Source organism: Schistocerca serialis, chromosome 2 (genome assembly GCF_023864345.2).
Source record: "Schistocerca serialis cubense isolate TAMUIC-IGC-003099 chromosome 2, iqSchSeri2.2, whole genome shotgun sequence".
Taxonomy (NCBI): domain Eukaryota; kingdom Metazoa; phylum Arthropoda; class Insecta; order Orthoptera; family Acrididae; genus Schistocerca; species Schistocerca serialis.
This window is the reverse complement of record NC_064639.1, coordinates 549,907,133-549,920,085: the sequence shown is the minus strand read 5'-3', so window position 1 is coordinate 549,920,085 and position 12,953 is coordinate 549,907,133. Positions and strand designations below refer to the sequence as shown.

The following is a 12,953-nucleotide window of genomic DNA, read 5'->3' as shown; positions in this document are numbered from 1 at the left end:
TCTTCAGTACCAGATAATTTCTCACAGACAGCTTCCGAAATTTAATTATTGCGTTTAATAAAATCTAAAAACTTTCACTGAACGTACGTTGATTGGAAATTATATTAATATGTCCTATGTATTCAGAAATAAACATATGAAATTTAGATCTACCATTACCCAGAAATGAATCTGCGTGGTGTAAAGTTTGATATTTTGGAGCACGTGCGGAATGTCTATCCTTAATTCAGATGCTAGCTGCGTAAATTGCAAGTCACGATGCGCGTTAACTTAACGAGAATTAGTGTAATAAATGCTTTTAAATAAGTATCTGCAGCCACATAATGAAATGAAACGCGAGTTCAAGTTCCAAACTATCGAGAATATTCCAAAACCGAACGACCATAAAACTGTGTGAGACCTTAGCTCCTGCCGGGGTTTAGAATGTTCAGGTAACTTACGGGAATGCAGCCGGGTTCTGTCGTCCACAACTGCAGCAAGAAACAGCCATGCAATCAAATTTAAAAGCTCGGTTTTCAGGAAACTCCGTAAAGATATAACACGCACACGCACACGCACACTGTAAACACTAGCCCCAACACAAACCAAAGATGAATGATGTCAGAGACAGTTTGAACGACTTTTTAGAACACCTTAATTCAATCCAACCGAATATTCATTTTATGATGTAGGTGGAAAATGATGCCTGTCTACCCTTGCTTGATGTGTTGGTCACGAGGAAGATGGATGATACTTTGGGACATGCCGTTTATAGGAAGCCTACTCACACTGATTTATCTGCAGGCTGATAGTTGTCATCATCCGACTCAACATGAATAGGGTACTTCGTTCCTTGTTTCACAGGGCCCCTGTTATCTCGGACCGTGAAACTTTGTCAGCTGAGTTAGCCTATCTAGAGGTCACCTGCCGTCAGGATTGTTAAATTTAAAGATAGATTAGGCGTGTGTTGCGCTATCGACCAATTGTTAACCGGGTGAATGATGATAATACCGAGGTGGCACCAAAGTGTCCGGCCTTCTTGTCTTACGCGGTGTGAATTTCGGACAGAATTGGTCGTATTTTGCGGAAATATGATGCGAAATGTTTTTTTCGATCATCATCTATGACCAGTGTCCTTTTGAGGTTCCGTAAAGGATGATGTTGGTTTGCGTATTCCTTGCAGTTAAAGCATGTAAGCGCTGTGGAGGACCGGTGTACTGAACACAAGAGGCACACACGCTTACAATAGTCGAGCAAATCGGCCACTGCAGAACATCGTCTTGGCACCGGTCATCCTATGGAATATAACAACACAGAGATTCTCGCATGCACTTCCAGCAATTTGCATAATGTTATTAAGGAAGCTGTTGAAATTAAATTTACAAGTGACTTTATAAATAGAGAAGTAGGTTTTTGTATAAATTCTGCATGGAATCCTGCTCTCTCACTTGTCAAAAATCGGAGTCTGAAACATACGAAAGTATTTCCATCAGTTGACACTGTGCGGACTAGTACCGTGCATTACTGCTTGACTGACTGTCCAGAACTGCCCGACTGGAATGACAAACCATTCAGGGCCGAAACTACAAGCCGATTTCCCACGGCTCATACACGATGAGGCACCTAACACAGGCCATACCCAATATATTCAGAAACAATAAATATATCGATGCGCAGTTGCCACAAGTTTTATATGACAATATGGTGAATTCTCTGACATTCGTAAGTAATTTTTATCGTTTGTAGTAGTCGAATTACGACACTGATTCTGTTATATGGAATTAGCGAGAAGCTTCTGCGAGAACTACAGCGACATAACATGTATGGGACGTGATCAAATAGTATCTAATACCAATAACCACCGCCCCGCCATCAGGAGAAGAGGTAGCACAAACATCTGCTCTGTTATATCAAATCTAAGCAAACACGTAAATCAGTTACAGTTGGTGTGTTTCTTACGACAGCTGTCATACTAAGTGTTCAAAATGTTGAATTTGAGCATTGATACACGCTATAAAGTGATTCTGGAGAAACAATACTGCACATTGAATTTAACCTGGAATTAACGGCAGCACTGGCTCATGTTATAGGACGTGTCATGCCTATTGGACTCGTCGGTGTTTCGTAATAGATGTCTTGTTTTAATTTTCGCCACAGATAAAAGACAGAAATGTTAAGTTTGGTGAGTGTGCACACCATATTGCGTTTCCTGAACGACCGTTCCAACGATCTCCAAATGTTCTCTTAGGGCGGTCTGTCTTTACATGTGCAGAACCGATGACTTCAGGTATGTATAACAGAACCACAATCCACAGCATATCTTAAAAAGATCTACATTTAACGAAGGAAAGCAAACAAAATCACCTAGAGGAAGTCTACCCTCAGATAATGTTTAAAAATGTACGGAAGAATCTACATGGAAAGGTTCTACCATGTAATATTAACGGTACATTATAGTCAACGGAAAAATAGCAACGAAAAATTATGCAATTTTCACGTTTGAAACACGTAGTCTCGTCGATACATTATTTCAGACTCCCTTGAGGAACGGCATTTGCTAACCATTCTAACTTCATAGATCGTTCAACCCCACATTGCAGTTTCATAAGGGAAATTATATGGCGGCAAAAGCCACAAACCTATGAGCTAACAGCAACAAAGCAATCTGGATGTCAGACACGCGGCTACTCACTTATTCATACGTACAATTGTTACATCAAACAATAAGATACAATAAGAAATGCGTAAAATTATTTGGCAGTGTAGCTGAACACAATGACCACACCGCCGTAACGAAGGAGAGAAAAAAAATGTAAGCAACAACAATGTTAGATTAAGAAATACCAGTTTGTATAATTACATTGCCTGACAAAATCAGGCATTCTGAAGACATGGTCGGATGTCATATCATTGTAACTCCGAACACACATACACACACACACACACACACACACACACACACACACATATATATATATATATATATATATATATATATATACATAATCCGCAGTTATGTAAATAATGACAGTTGTAATTGTCTGTGGCAAGTAGAACGGCCTCCAGAGTGCATTAGTGTTGTTCAGAGACGTAACTAGGGTGAGTGGGGGAGGGGGCGGGCAGGGGGATGAGAAGGATCAATTCCCCTCCTCCCCCCCCCCCCCCCCACCGAAATAATCATGAAAGAATTTTGTATATCGTATCCCCATTATACAGTATTTTAATAATCTTATAGTTCTCAGGCTTCAGTTTGATGTCATGGTAATCTAAGTGAACTACGTAATAGTCACACAGTATTACGCACCAGTAATTATTTTACAGATTAATCAGGTTTTCTACACGCACTAATAAGGTTTAAGCGGAGTTAAGTAATTATGCATCCGGCTACACTTCTGTAACTTAAGTATAGCTAGCCATTAATTCATGAACTGGCGAATAATATGATGAATTTCGCTACGCCTTTGCCGCTTATTATGACCACTAGTAAAATTACTTAGGTATAATCCGTGACATGAACGCATTATTTTGGAAACGCGTTGGTATGAAACCCGAATATCTTCGAACTTAATTAAAATCATTGTTTAAGCGAGAGTTTTTTTACATTGGTAGCACCGACTGGTTCTCGTGGAATCGAACACTTGCGTTGTGCTTCATTTTTGCCTACCATGCGGGAAGTTTCATCCTCAATTTTACGCAATAGACAGATGGCTACCTACTAAGATGGAGGTGGTGTTGAAAGTATTTTACGTGCACAGTTGTAAAACGGAACGAGGACAGTGCTCGATATTGAATTTCGTTCAAGAGGTTACGTGCATCTAGATCATGCTGATGAATCAGTCGCCTCAACAAGAAGTTGTATGACTACTGCTTGAGAATTAACAAGAGAACTCCAGCTATAAGATCCAGAGGAACGAAGACTCTGTGGATGTTCCAGGTACGTCTTCTCCATTGATTTAACATTTGATATTGCTGCTTACATAAATCACAGTCCTCTTGAGTGAACTGACACGGAAGGCTGTTACTGAACCTTGGATGCCACCTAAAGATTTTGCGTGTCCGATCACGGAGCCTAAAGGGAAGTATCCATTCCAGTATCAGTTGTAAAAATGCTCTCCTTGCTTGGCGTACTCATTAAAACTAAGTGGGGCCCTGCGTAAATATTGTGTTGTATTCCGTAAAGAACAAGTTTGGTGCGCTTGTATGCAGGGTATTTACAAAATGGAACACGAACAAAGTCATTACCACAAATTAATGTTTTGGTTGCTAATAATTTTGTTGTCAGCGTTACACACAAACAGTAAGATGTCATCACTCAAATGAACTCCGCACTTTAAAAAAAATACAAGACAACAAACTAAGAGTTGTGCCCGTAGCAGAAACTGACTTGCTGTTGGTAAAACAGGAAGTACCATTGCAGGGAGCACGCAATACAGTAGCTCTACAGCTGCATAGAACCGACCCAGACTCGAATGACGCTCTCAGAAGGTCCACAAAAACCGCACCATTAAAAGCTCTTTACACAATTCCGGTCACCCAGAGTCAAATAATATCCGTTTTGTATCTTTAATTCAAGAAAAAATAATCAGTAGAATACATAGGTCATAGTTTTTGCTATTTTGGCAAATGAAACCTGCGATACATCAGGGACAGAGAAAATGTTACTGTTTTACCCTTCTACAATCTGGAAGTGATGAAAGAGATCCAAAATCCGGATACATTGGCCAAGGCTAGCCAGCTTTTTCTTGCGGTACAGAAGACTGAATTCCTGGTCTCGCTTACTGTACTTAAAGAAATGTTTCCATTAACTCTGTTTATAAGTACAACACTTCGAACTGACGGCTGTGATCCCTCACAGATAACATAACTCTTACAGCATGTTTGTGACGTTTTGAGTGACGTAAGTGAAAATGCACATCTCAGATTCCAAGGGCTCTTCTCTCAAATAAAGGTGGTAGCAAAAGAAGCCAAAATCGAACTGCTTGTCCCTCGTATTGTTTCATAACACAGAGTTCAAATGTGGGATACCACTATTCCAGAAGACTATTTCAGAAGAAATATGTGCGTACCATAGTTAGACGACATAACAGCGCAGCTTAGAGAAAAATTTATGCATCTTAAGTCACTGATTTCTGCATTAACGTCAGTATTGCCAAAACAAAACCACAGAGGAACATAGAAACCATTGTTAAAAGTTCCCACACATTCCACATTGAAGAATGTGGGTGAAGGCCAGAAATGCAGTTATTGAAGTGCAAATGGAATAAAATATCAAAGGCTAATTGACCCGATTGTGCTCGCGCAGCTCTAGGTCACTCCTAAACTCCGTTAGAACAGGCCATGAAGGCCCAACGGTATCGACCGGCCGCCGTGTCATCCTCAGCCCACAGGCGTCACTACATGCTGATATGGAGGGGCATATGGTAAGCACACCGCTCTCCTGGCAATATGTCAGTTTACGAGGCCAGAGGCGCTACTTCTCAATCAGGCAGCTCCTCAGTTTGCCTCACAAGGGCTGAGCGAACCCCGCTTGCCAATAGGGCTCGGTAGACCGGATGGTCACCCATCCAAGTGCTAGACAAGCCCGACGGCGCTTAACTTCGGTGAGCTGACGGGTACCGGTGTTATCACTGCCGCAAGGCCGTTGTCTTTAGGTCACTCCAGTGAACATTTTTTTCCCTAACAATAAACCGTACCTTTAACGTTTTGGCTACCATTTATAGCGTCCCCAGCGAAATAATGATAATAAAAGACTTAAAAAACAGTATTTTTAAATAAGAGACATTTAAAATTTGAATAATAAGTGGACACTAACCGCTCAGGCGAACATAAATTTTTCTCCGTATTATAAAAATTTCTCTGTGTAAGTTTCGAGTGCAAGAAATATAACAAAATGATTTAAAGAGACGAAAAGATACGCTCTTTTGTTAATTTTTTAGTCGTCTTCACTTCTTCTCTTGTCTTGAGAGCGTGTAGACGGACATCATGTGAGTGCTGGCAACTGTAAGCATATTTGTGCTAATTAAGCAGATAATATATTGATTTAATATTATTGTTCACTTTTGATTTGTAAGAGGTGATCCTGATTTCATGTCCGCCTTCCTTGAATTAACCTGCATTCGAGTAATTTACAGTTCAACAATCGCAGTGGCCGATGCAGCCAACGACGCCATTACGTGGCGATATTAACTTATAAAATTTAGCGGAAGCGAAAAACTCGCCCGTTATTAACGTAATATACATTTTTCTCCACAGCCGCCCAACGCTGCAGAAAATACGTACCTTTAAGGTTCTCATTTTCAGTACCACAGCCGAGAGCCAGAGCCAGGACTCCGACTACAATGCAATGGTTAACGGAGGTAAGAAAAAATACTCTCGCGCGTGTGTGGGCCGCAATTGTAATTAGTAACTAAAGATTTTTTGCTTTAAAGTGAACTGACTAGCCGAGGAAATTAATATGAAAAGTTTATTCCATTGTTCAACTTATATGCTCATGTTTTAAGATTCAGCGAGTCTAACGTTCATTAACGTAAAAAATAATTTAAGATTAATATTGTTAAAACGGAGAACTTCACAAAAGCATTTAATGGTAAATCAAAATTTAATGAAATATCATTTTTATTAAGGCCCACCACGTAAGTCGGCAACAATAAAAATAATAATAATAATATATTAAATTACGACGGCCGACGGACGTGAGACATTCCAGTATCCTGAGAGAACATTCTTAACAGTAAGAAGACTAAAGAATAATTCGCGTAGCTAGCACGAGAAATAACACACTTATGTTGTAGCATTGTTGTCTGTCCATAGAATCCTGACCATTCACCTATACGCTGATTGGGTAACTGAAAAGTATGCTCAAGTCACTCCTTGGAAACGAGCCATGTAATAAAATGTAATATTATGTCTATTGTAATATACACTGGAGCGCCAAACAAACAAATGTAGGCAGGCGTATTCAAATACAGAGATATGTACAAAGGAGATATATAAACAACCAGAATACGACGCTGCGGTCGGCAACGCCTATATAAGACAAGTGTCTGGCCCAGTTGTTAGATCGGATACTGTTGCTACAACAGCAGGTTAGCGATATTTAAGTGAGTCTGAACGTGGTGTTATAGTCGGCGCAAGAGCAATGGGACACAGCGTCTCTGAGGTAGCTATGAAGTGGGGGTTTTCCCGTACGACCATTTCACGAAATCCGGTAAAACATCGAATCCTCGACATCGCTGCGGCCAGAAACAGATCCTGCAAGAACGGGACCAGCGACGACAAGAGAATAGTTCAACGTGATTGAAATGTAACCCTTCCACAAATTGCTCCGGATTTCAGTGCTGGGCCATCAGCAAGAGTCAGCGTGCGAACCATTCAACGAAACATTATCGATATGGGCTTTCGGAGCTGAGGGACCACTTGTCTATCCTTGATGACTGCATGACACAAAGCTTTACGCAGCGCCTGGGCCCATCAACACCGACATTTGATAGTTGATGACTGGAAACATGTTGCCTGGTCGGACGAGTCTCATTTCAAATAGTATCGAGCGGATGGACGTGAACGGTTACGGAGAGAGTCTCATGAATCCGTGGATCCTGCATGTCAGCAGAGGACTTCGGCTGGTGGAGGCTCTGTGATGCTGCTGTTGGAGTGATATGGGTCTCCTGATACGTTTAGATACGACAGGTAACACATACTTAAGCATCCTGTCTGATAACCTGCGTCCATTCATGTCCATTAAGCATTCCAACGGACTTGGGTAATTCCAGCAGGACAATGCGACACCCCAGACGTCCCGAATTTAAACACTTTCGTTGGGCACCAAACTCCGCACATATGAACATTACTGAGAATATCTGGGATGTCTTGCAACGTGCTGTTCAGAACAGACCTCCACCTCCTCGTTCTCTTACGGATTTATGGGCAGCCCTCCAGGATTCATGATGTCAATTCCCCCAGCACTATTTCAGACATTTGTCGAGTACGTGCCACGCCGTACTGCGGTACTTCTGCGTGCTCGTGGTGCCCTACACGATATTATGCAGGTGTACCAGTTTCTTTGGCTTTTCAGTGTATGTGCTCATTTAGATGCACTTACGAGGGGCGTTTGAAAAGTCCGTGCAAAGTCCAAGAGATGGCACCACCAGCGCGTGTCGAGGTCAAGCTTAGTTAGTAGCATCTTTGGAAAGAAAGCACACCACGTTCCACCCATATTGGTCTATTTCTTTGTGTTTGGCATTCATGTGAATCAAGGAAGTCGAGTGATTGTAAAAAAATGGACGAAAAACATTTCGTGAGTTGATTAAAAATTACTTTATGAAATGCAAAGCCATCAGGAGACTAAAGAGTAGCTTCATAAACATTACGGTGACTCTGAACCTTCGATCAGAACAGTTTATAAGTGGTTTCAACATTTTCGTAGTGGCCATACGGGCACAAGTGATTCTGAACGTTCTGGACGCCCTGTGCAGGTTACGACTCCAGAAATCATTGATAAAATCCATGATATGGTGATGAATGACAGAAGAGTTAAGGTGCGTGAGACTGCTAGTGCTGTGGGAATCTCGAATTAACGGGTACATAATATTTTGCATAAACATTTGGACATGAGAAAGCTATCCGCAAGACGGGTTCCGCGATTGCTCACGCTTGACCAAAAACGGAATCGTGTGAAGAGTTTCAAGAATGGTTTGCACCTGTTCATGAAGAATCCGCATGACTTCAAGCGGCGTTTCGTCGCTGTGGATGAAACATGGATACATTACTATACTCCTGAGACCAAAGAATAATCTAAACAATGAGTTACCAAGGGAGACTCTGCACCTAAAAATGCGAAGACCACTCCTTCGGCCGGAAAGGTTATGGCGACTGTCTTATTCATCGTTATTGGACCGTTTGAAAACCGAGCTGCAAGAAAAACGCTGGCGATTAGACAACAAAAAGTCTTTTTCCATCACGACAATGCACCAGCACACACCTCAGCAGTTGTGGTCGCAAAATTAGTGGAAATAGGATTCCAACTCGTTTCACATCCCCCCTATTCTCCAGACTTGGCTCCCTCTAACTACTATTTGTTCTCCAATTTGAAGAAATGGCTGGAGGGACAAAGATTTTATTCACACGAGGAGTTGATTACCTCAACTAATAGCTATTTTGTAGACTTGGATAATTCCTATTATTCGGAATGGATCAACAAATTAGAACAGCGTTGGACGAAGTGTATAAGTTTAAACGGAGACTATGTCGAAAAATAAAAAAGGTTCACCCCAAACACGTAAATAGTTTTTATTTTCGCACGGACTTTTCAAACGCCCCTCGTATGTTGCAACGCTTTAGAAGGTACAGCATATGGTAGCATTTACGATTAAGGATTTATTAGAGATTTTCGGAGGCGACTGTCCATAGCTGTTACGTACGCTGTAATTTGGACAAAGCATATTTGTGCCAGCAGCTGTACAATTATGTTTATTCTCTGCCGGTTTCTATTATTACGATTATCTTCACAAGAGACGTACATTGTTTCTGCTGGTAGAGAATGAACATGCAATTGTACAGGTGATGGCACAAATGTTTTCTCAAATAAGGATTTATTGCCTGGTTTTCCTCATCCCCTCCCTGTACACACACACACAAACACGCACACACACACACTCTCACTCACCAAAGAAGGCAAAATCCTGGCTATGACCCCAGTGTTCTTCAAGCGTAGTGTTGTTGCCAGGCCTGGTAGGATACGTGAGTTGCGTGGCTAGCTCGGATGTTTAGTGGTCACTGAAGAGGAGGTAGATGCCGGGCACTCATCTGAGACAGCATTATCAGCAGCTGGCAGTGTATGAACAAGGCTTCATTGTGGGTCTCCATTAGACCAGCTGATCGAGCCGTACAATATCCAGAGGCATTTGGATATGACAGTTGCCCGATGTTGGAACGTGCGGGAATGTGAGAGCAGGCATACTCTTTATCAAAGTTCCAGTCGACCACATCTAACCACGACAAGTGATGAAGCAGTACTCTGCACCAAGTACATCATAACCCCTTCATATCTACATCTGGCACCCGAGAACAAGTAATGGACTCGCTATAACATTCTGTGTCATTCCAAACCATTAATAGGAGACTAGCAGCAGCCGGTCCACCGAGTTACTGTCTCACGGGTGCCCTGCCGTTAACTCCACAATACAAAAGGCTGCCTTTGGAGTGGTGCCGTTACCGGGAAGCACTCACTGCTAGTGAATAGCGTCGCATTGTGTTCAGCGATGAACTGTGGTCCTGCACTGCCCTGGATGACCTTTGTCGCTGACTAAGACGGCCACCTGGAGAGAGATCCTATTCTTCCAATGTTCCGGAGAGCAGCTGGTAGTGACTGACAGCACAGCACTACGTCACGGACATTCTACGTCATCATGTGTTACTTGTCATGGGGCAGTATCATTGTGCCATTTTTCAGCACGACAATGCTCGTTCATACATGCTCGTGTGTCTATGAACTGCCTGTTTGATGCTGATGATCTCCCGTGGTCAGCAAGATTCCGGGATCTCTCGCAGTGCCAGTATCCAGGAAATCGAGCACCAGTTACGTCAGCCATGGGCCACCTCACCACAGGAAACAACAACTTATGACACCTTATCCAACCGAACAAGTGTGTGCAACCAGGACAGGCAAATGCAACGTCATGCTGATAGACGGCCTCATACTGCCAAGTTATATGTAGATCTGACTCGCTTTTGTAATCGCTGCAGTAACATCACACTCTCTCAACCTCTCTCCTTCCCTCCTAGGTGCTTCACCATTTTCGTCACGTAATCTGTTAGTAAAGTTATTAACAAATAAATTCCAGATTGTTACGTAAATCAGATAGTGGCATTCCCACACCAAAGTCGAAGTATGGTGAAAATAGAGGGACAGAGGTCGAAACTGAAGATGACCTCAGCAGGAAACCCCAAAGATCAGTCTCATGACCTGCACTGCACAACATTTATGTGAATGGTATCTCAAACACGGACAAAGAGATGCTTGCCAAATTAGTAGATGACACAGCCCTTCTCGTCAGTAGCCATCACCATACACCGAACGTTTGAAAATTTCAAGCCCAGTTCACGGCAATGGAAAGATGGTACACGAAGAACAAAGTGCAACTTACCTCCAGCAATGTACTGTTATCTATTTTACTTCCAAGAGACTCATAATCGATGATCCAATCCCATGAGCAAAGACGGTGAAACATCTGGGAGTGACATACAACACGAAAGTACCACTGTACAAGGCATCAGTTCTACCTGCAATGCTCTATGGTAGCTTCTCTTGGGGCTTCTCAGAAAACAGTCACGGCAGTTGCACAGCAAAGTAGACAACTTAAGGTAAATCATACTTTAGGTCAGAGTTGTAGGCACAACATTCCCGCACAACACTCCCACAGTGTAGACACAACATTCCCGCAATCAAAAAATCATTTTAATATATGAAAATCCCTTACTAGATGAGTGTTAATTATGTTAGCTTTTAAATAAATGCGGAACATTTAGCTGCAGTAAATAATTACATCGCCCGAAGAAGTAAAAGGAGCTCAGGTGGCCTGTGTAAAACACTTTCAATCGAATAAAGACTTTACCCATCAACCAAACATAAAAGAGAAAGAACAGGAAGTGCCAGTGATGGGATTAAAACCAGGAGAGAAAAGAAATCTCTGTCAAATGGAAATGAGCTTGGCTTTTGGAAGAAGAAAATGACCACACAACAGAAGTATAGTAGATAGGGCCCAAAATACCACCATAAAAAGTCTCCAACGAAAGTGCAGTATAGAAGGTATATGCGGTACTGTTTTGTAAGTAGTGAGCTTGTCTGTTGTGCATTAATCGAAACTGAATTGACAATATTTAATCAAGTATTCCACTTTATTTTACTCTTTCTCGACTGTGTTTAATAAATTAATATGACGTCAGGCCATAGTTAACTGTATGTTAATGTACATATTTTTTCGGTGAACTTATGTCAATGAAACATCTTTCTGTTAATCATTAGAGAGAGTTCATGAGACTTTTAAAGTTAATGAGACTCTTATAACACGGGGAGAGAAATGTGCTATTTCTGCAAAGACCTTCAGTAATTCCTGAACTGATACAAAGCTTATTTGATGCAGTAGTTGCTATAATTATTGAGAGTGCCAGCTATGGATCACTTTCGCTATGTCCACTTACTAATTAAACCTTAAAAGGTAGGGAACTACACAACTGTTGCTTCAGTATGTTTCAGGTGTGTTCAGATGTAGTGTTAGTGCTGCTGACAACGTACGACAGTATGACCATTCAATTTTAGAAAGTATAACATTGCTGCTTTCCTTGCTAAGAGTAGACTGCGTGGTGTTTTCCGGTTTAGGAACGATATGATTTTCTAAACTTATTACTTATTCCAAAAAATGGTAGAGCCTTTCGAGGAAAACTAATTTTAACAAATGTGCTTCTATATTGGTTCATGCTTTGTATTTCACATGCCCAAATTTTGATTTTTTATACAATTACTGTTCAAGTTTTAAAATATTTAATGACTATCATTAATATTGCACAGTATGTATAATTATTACTATTGAAGTCAACTACTAAACTAAATTTATTTAATTTTGAGTCACTGTGTGAGTAATACCAATTATGATCGTAGTCTGACGCCTTAGGCTTTACAACTTTGGACTGGTTTTACGTTGTACTGAAAATTATTTTATTCAAAACGGCATTGACTCCATTCTGAGCACTGAGAATGGTGACTTACACACAACACTGCGTTCAGTACGAAAGCAGAAGCATCAGGTGGAATTAGGTATTACTCAGCCATTATGCGCAACTGCGTTTGAAATAATCTTATTCACTGCAATATGAGACGCATTAAACACAGCTGTATGTTAGCTGAAATTGGTAGAAAGTTGAAAGCATTCAAAAGAAGTTCAAATTTTGATTCAGCTACACTCAGCCACCACCTCGCTGAG

General features: G+C 41.3%; 1 protein-coding gene across 1 annotated transcript in view; it reads right to left on the bottom strand.

The window, feature by feature from the left end:
- LOC126456200 (luciferin 4-monooxygenase-like) overlaps positions 1–12,953 on the bottom strand; it is a 95,852-nt gene that overhangs the window by 70,462 nt on the left and 12,437 nt on the right. The gene's annotated exons all lie outside the window — the stretch shown is intronic.